Source organism: Tupaia chinensis, unplaced genomic scaffold (assembly GCF_000334495.1).
Source record: "Tupaia chinensis unplaced genomic scaffold, TupChi_1.0 Scaffold141165_1, whole genome shotgun sequence".
Classification (NCBI taxonomy): Eukaryota; Metazoa; Chordata; class Mammalia; order Scandentia; family Tupaiidae; genus Tupaia; species Tupaia belangeri.
In genome coordinates, this window is record NW_006201028.1 from 1,589,686 (window position 1) to 1,596,667 (window position 6,982).

The 6,982-nt window shown below is 44.5% G+C and overlaps 1 pseudogene; it reads right to left on the minus strand.

The window, feature by feature from the left end:
* Positions 1–263: 263 nt before the first annotated feature.
* Positions 264–2,224, minus strand: LOC102501625 (elongation factor 1-alpha 1-like; annotated as a pseudogene).
* Between the last annotated feature and the right edge of the window lie 4,758 nt (positions 2,225–6,982).

Consider the following 6,982-nt stretch of genomic DNA (forward strand, 5'->3'; position numbering starts at 1 on the left):
GTCTCAAAATTCTGTGACAGATTTTTTGGTCAAGTTGTTTTCATTAAAAAATACTGATTTTAAAAACTAATAACTTAAAACTGCCACACATAGAAAAAACAAAATGGTCCACAAAACATTTTCCTTTCCTTCTGAAGGCTTTACGATGCATTGTTATATTAACCAGTCTTTTCCTATTAAACGTAAATGGCCAATTGAGACAAACAGTTCTGAGACTGTTCTTCCCCCGTGGATTAAGACTTGGGGGCAGGAAGTAGAGATATTCATTTAGCCTTCTGAGCTTTCTGGGCAGACTTGGTGACCTTGCCAGCTCTAGCTCCTTCTTGTCCACGGCTTTGATGACTCCCACAGCAACTGTCTGTTTCACATCATGACCAGCAAAATGACCAGAGGAGGATAGTCAGAGAAGCTCTCAACACACACGGGCTTGCCAGGAACCACATCAGCAACAGTAGCATCATGGGATTTCAAGAATTTAGGGCCACCTCCCAGCTTTTTTTTTTTCTTTTTTTGGAGAGGTTTTTTCTGTAGGGCGCATGCGCTTACCAGACAGACAGAGAGAGACAGAGAGACAGAAAGCGAGAAATCACCCCCCAGGGGGGATAGCCATACCGCAATCCCTTCTCCTCCATTCTCCTCTTGGGATCTTGGGCACGCACGCACATGCACCCAGCGTGAGTTTTAAGCCACCGGGTCTGGGACGCGAACCGCGGTCGACTACGTGGGAGTCCAGCGACATAGCCATTATGCTAACTGCTGGTCCCTCCCAGCTTTTTACCAGAACGGAGATCAATTTATCTTTCAGCTCGGCAAACTTGCAAGCAATGTGAGCTGTGTGATAACTCAGTACAGGGGCATAACCAGTCCTGACTTGGCCTGGATGGTTCAGGATAATCACCTGAGCAGTGAAGCCAGCTGCTTCCATTGGTGAGTCATTTTTGGTGTCACCAGCAACATTGCCATGTCGAACATCTTTTTCAGACATGTTCTTGACATTGAAGCCCGTGTTGTCCCCAGGAAGAGCTTCACTCAGAGCTTCATGGTGCATTTCAACAGACTTGACTTCAGTTATCATGTTGACTGGTGCAAAGGTGACCACCATACCAGATTTGAGCACACCAGCCTCCGCTCGGCCCACAGGGACAGTGCCAATACCACCAATTTTGTACACATCCTGGAGGGGCAGATACAAGGGCTTGTCAGTTGGACGAGTTGGTTGCAGGATGCAATCCAGAGCTTCAAGCAGTGTTATTCTACTGGCATTGCTATCCTTATGGGTGACTTTCCATCCCTTGAACCATGGCATATTAGCAATTGACTCCAACATGTTGTCACCATTCCAACCAGAAATTGGCACAAATGCTACTGTGTCGGGATTGTAGCCAATTTTCTTAATGTAGGTGCTGACTTCTTCAACGATTTTCTTGTTTCTCTTCTGGCTGTACAGTGGTTCAGTAGAATCAATTCTGTTAACACCAACAATTAGTTGTTTCAGACACAGTGTGTAAGCCAGAAGGGCATGCTCATGGGTCTACCCATTCTTGGAGATACCAGCTTCAAATTCACCAACACCAGCAGCAACAATCAGGACAGCACAGTCAGCCTGAGATGTGCCTGTCATCATGTTTTTGATAAAGTCTTTGTGTCCTGGGGCATCAATGATAATCACATAATACTTTCTGGTCTCAAATTTCCATAGGGAGATACCATTGGTGATACCATGCTCATGTTCAGCTTTCAGTTTATCCAAGACCCAGGTATATTTGACCCCTTTTCCCATCTCAAATTTCTTTCTTTATTTATTTATTTGGAGAGGTTTTCTCTATAGGGCATGTTCACTCTCCAGAAAGACAGAGAGAGACAGAGAGATAGAAAGACAGAAAGTGAGAAATCACCCCCTGGGGGGATGGCCACACCGCAATCCCTTCTCCTTCATTCTCCTCTCAGGATCTTGGGCGCACACGCATATGCGCCTGGCATGAGTTTAAGCCATTGGATCTGGGACTCGAACTGTGGCCGACTACATGGGAGTCCAGTGACATAGCCTTTATGCCAACTGTTGGTCCCTCGATGGTTCTTTGATCTATCCCACCACATTTGTCGATCAGATGGCCAGTATGGTGGACTTGCCGGAATCTGCATGTCCAATGGCAACAATGTTGATGTGAGTCTTCTCCTTTCCCATTTTGGCTTTGATTTAGTGGTGGTTTTCATGACACCTGTGTTCTGGTGGCAAACCTGTTGCAAAAAAGTTTTTTATTTTATTTTATTTTATTTTTGGAGAGGTTTTTCGCTATAGGGCGTGTGCGCTCGCCAGACAGACAGAGAGAGACAGAGGGACAGAAAGCGAGAAATCACCCCCCAGGGGGGATGGTCACGCTGCAATCCCTTCTCCTCCATTCTCCTCTCGGGATCTTGGGCACGCACGCAACATGCGCCTGGTGTGAGTTTTAAGCCACTGGGTCCGGGACGTGAACCACGGTTGACTACATGGGAGTCCAGCGACATAGCCATTACACTAACTGATGGTTCCCATCTTTAGAGATTTTTACATATAAGATTATGTCACTTGTGAACAGAGATCATTTTCCTTTTTCTTTCCAGTGTGACTGTCTCTTATTTCTTTTTCTTGCCTGATTGCTCTGGCTAGGACATCTAGTACTATGTTGAATAAAAGTGAAGAGGGTGGGCATCCTTTCCTTGCTCCTGATCTTAGGAGAAAAGTTTTCAGCTTTACACCATCGAGTATGATGTTCTTCATGGGTTTGCCTGGCTTTTGGGTTCAATTTCTCCCCAAAACAAAGCAAAACAAAACAAAACCCACCTCTTGGATTACGTTTCTGATTACAAAGACCAGAGGCCGTTAGTCAACACACTAGTGTACATTCCTCCTTCTTTATATTACAAACACACACACACCTTTTTTTTTTTTTTTTTTTACATCTATACTTCTGTACATGCAGCCACCTCTTTTTGGAATGTCTTTCCTTCTCATCTACAGCTATCTGAGAACTCTTACTAATTCTCAAGACTCAATGTCTACCTCCCCTGCCTCTCTTATCTCTATCCTCAATGGCTCAGACTGACATAGATTTTTGTGCATTCAGTGTGGCAGTAGATTTGGCCTTGGTCCCAGCGGGAGATCATTAAATCAGGACTTTGCATATAATGCTGGGTTCAACCTAAACCCCAGCTACTGTTATTTGAGAAGAGTGTCAGTTACCCCTGTCACACAGAAGTAAAGGATCAGAGTTTGCAGCTTTTGAACCTTGAGCAAACCTTGGAGGCCTTTGTCCTTGTTGGCATCAGAACTCTACTATTTTATTCTCCTTTTTCTTGTTTGTCGCAATTGTTCCTCTCATTTGGGAGAGCTATAGTGATTATCTTATAATTTCACAAATCATAATAGCCCTATGAGACAGAGAGATATTTTTTTCCCCTCTTAGTTGAGGCATTTATGATCTCATTTTCTCTGAGGACATGGGGCAGGCCTGTCTCCCTAAAGCTCTGCTTGAATCCTGAGACTGGCTTGTGAAAATTTCCAGGAAATTCCAGCTTCCTCTTCTCCTTAGGAAAACTGTGGAGAAAATGGCAGTAATAAGATGCTACCAGTGGGGCTGGCAGGTAGTATGGTGAGGAAAGTGCTGGACTCCCACGTGACCAACTGCGGTTTGAATTCTCGACCTGGAGGCTTGCTTTCTCGCTTTCCCTCTCTCTATGTCTGGTGAGCACATGTGCCCTATAGAAAAATTTAAGATAATAAAAAAAAAAAAATTAAATACATAATTCTTAGAAAAAAAAAAAAAGAAGTGCTATCAGCTCCTGCTGGGCCCAGAAGCCAGGGGCCAGACTAGGTTCAGTCACAGACATTTTTACTTCCTGCTGCTAGATTGTGCTGATTACAGGGTATTTCAGGGCTCTGGGGAAGATAAGAGCTCTACAGAGCTAACTGACAGGCCTGGTGATCCTGACTTAGAGGCTTAGATGCCAACCTCAGTGGTTTCTCCTCCTCTCATCTCTGCTTTCTCCCTGTAGTTCACCACACTGTAGCCATATTGGCCTTCACTTGAATTTGTTGACTAGACCATAATCCCTTCTGACTGTTCCTTCTGTCTGGAAGGCTCTTCTGTCATTTATTTATTTATTTTTAAAAGAATTATTTTATTTAACTTTATTTATTATTATTATCATTATTATTTTCCAGTTTGATCAGAGAGAGACAGAGAGAGATAGAGAGAGGAAGTGAGAAAGCAAAAGCCACCAGGTCCGAGACTTGAACTGTGGTTGGCCATGTGGGAGTCTAGCGCCTTTAACCACCATGCCACTTGCCGGCCCTCTGTCATTTATTTATTTATGTGCTTACTTATTTATTTATTTTTTTTGGAGGGATTTTCACTGTAGGGCGTGTGCGTTCGCCAGACAGACAGAGAGAGACATAGAGACAGAAAGCGAGAAATCACCCCCCAGGGGGGATGGTCACGCCGCAATCCCTTCTCCTCCATTCTCCTCTCGGGATCTTGGGCACGCACGCATACGCGCCCGGCGTGAGTTTTAAGCCACTGGGTCCGGGACACGAACCACGGTCGACTACGTGGGAATCCAGTGACATAGCCATTACGCTAACTGCTGGTTCCCCTTACTTATTTTTTAATGAGAAAGAGAGGAATGGGGTTGGGAGAGAGAGAATTATTTCTGACAGGGTCTCACTATGCAGCAGTCTTCATGTCCCAGTCTCCCAGTTGGAAGGATCACAGGCATTTGCTACTGTGCCTGGCCTATTGAGGTTGGTTGGGGAACTGAACCCAGGCCTCTTGTGCAGCCCCAGCTTCATGCAGGAACGGAATGCCCTACTGCTTACATACTGTGGCTGGGCCATCTTCCTCCATTTTTTGCCCAATTAACCGCAAGTCATCCATCATCTTCTGGTACTTACACTCATCTTCAGTTCCTCATTTGAAGCCTTCCCTGTTCCCAACAGACCAGCATGTTCACCTATGTACATTCTCCTATCAACTCCTACCTTGCAGCATTTAGCAGGAAAAGACAGGATGATCTGGAATGCAGTCCAACGTGGAGGGAATGCCATTTATTTGTAACAGAAAGCCATGACTAAGTTAGTCCTTAATGAAAGAATATAGTACATGTAGCCTAAACTAATTTAAAAATCTTCCATCTCTATTGGTATCTCTGGAATACCATGGAGACACATAATCTGCCAAGAGACTCTTTCCATGTGGCTTTAGTTTCTTATAGCCTGGGAGCAAGTTTCCAAGAGGAAGCATACCAAGAGTGGGAATTCCAATATATCCAGATGAAACTTGTAAGGTTTTCTATAACCTGGCCTCTGAAGTCCCATGGAGACACTTCTACCACATTTGATTGATCAAACAAGTCACCAAGTCCAGCCCATAATCAAGGGAAGAAATTAGATATCACCACTTTTTTTTTTTTAAGTTTTTTTATTTTTTTGCCATAGATTGCATGCTCTTGCTGGAGAGAGACAGAGAGAGACAGTGAGAGGGAAAATGAGAAATCATGCCCCCCTAAGGGAATGGCCATGCTGTAATCCCTTCTCCTCCATCCTCCTCTCAGGATTTTGGGCATGTATGTACACAGAACTGGTGTCATTTTCTTTCATTTAAAAAAATATTAAAAAATTTTAAAAAATTTATTATTATTTTTAAGCTTGCTCTAGTGCATGAAAGAGAGAGAGAGAGAGAGAGAAGGAAAGAGAGAAAGCAAGCCTTCAGGTTTGGGACTCAAACTGTGGTTGGCCGTGTGAAAGTCCAGTGCCTCAACCACCATACCACTTCTGGCCCCTTAGCATGATTTCAGGCCACCAGCTCTGGGACTTGAATTACAGTGGGCCATGTCAAAGTCTAGAACCTTAACCACCACCACCCCTGCTGGCCCTAAGAATTGTTTAATTTTTTTTTAATAATTATTTTATTTTAACTTTATTTATTTATTTAAATTTGATCAGAGAGAGACAGAGCAAGAGCAAGAGACAGAAAGTAAGAAAGCAAGCCACCAGGTCTGGGACATAGCTGTGATCAGCCATGTGGGAGCCAGTAACTTAACCACCACGCCACCTGCTGGCCCTAGTATTATTATTTTTTATTGAGAGGTTTTTTTTTTTTTTTTTTTTTTTTTTTTTGGGTAGGGCACATGCGCTTGCCAGAAAGACAGAGAGACAGAAAGTGAGAAATCCCCCCCAGGGGGGATGGCCATGCCACAATCCCTTTTCCTTCATTCTCCTCTCAGGATCTTGGGCACACATGCACGTGTGCTCGATGTGAGTTTAAGTTACCAGGTCCAGGACTTGAACCACAGTCGACTACATGGGAGTCCAGCGATGTAGCCATTATGTCATCTGCTATTCCCTGGCCCTAGTTCTTAAGCAGAATTTAGAGGGAATGTAAAGAAGCCAAGATTTGCTAGATTTGAAAATAAAGATGGGACCAGCAGGTAACGTGGTGGTTAAAGAGCAGGATCCCACATGGCCGACTCTATGGTTTGAGCCCCAGACCTGGCGGTATGATAATTACCCTGGGAGTGTGAATGGAGGAGAAGTTGTGGTGTGGACATCCCCCCCTGGGGGTGGGTGATTTCTCACTTTCCCTCTCTCTGTCTCTACAGTGAGCACAGCTACCCTATGGCAAAAATTAAAAAAAAAAAATCCTTCTTTAGTTCAATTCTCTTCTTGTATTATGTCTTAGAAGATACCACTTTGGGGACAAGCAGTTAGCATAATGGCTATGTTGCTGGACTCCCATGAAGTCAACCACGGTTCGAGTCCTGGACCCCGTGGCTTCAATTCATGGCGGGCGCGTGTGCATGTGTGCCCAAGATCCTGAGAGGAGAATGGAGGAGAAGGGATTGCGGCATGGTCATCCCCCCTGGGGGGCGATTTCTCACTTTCTGTCTCTCTGTCTCTCTCTGTCTTTCTGGCGAGTGCACACGCCCTATAGCAAAAACCTCT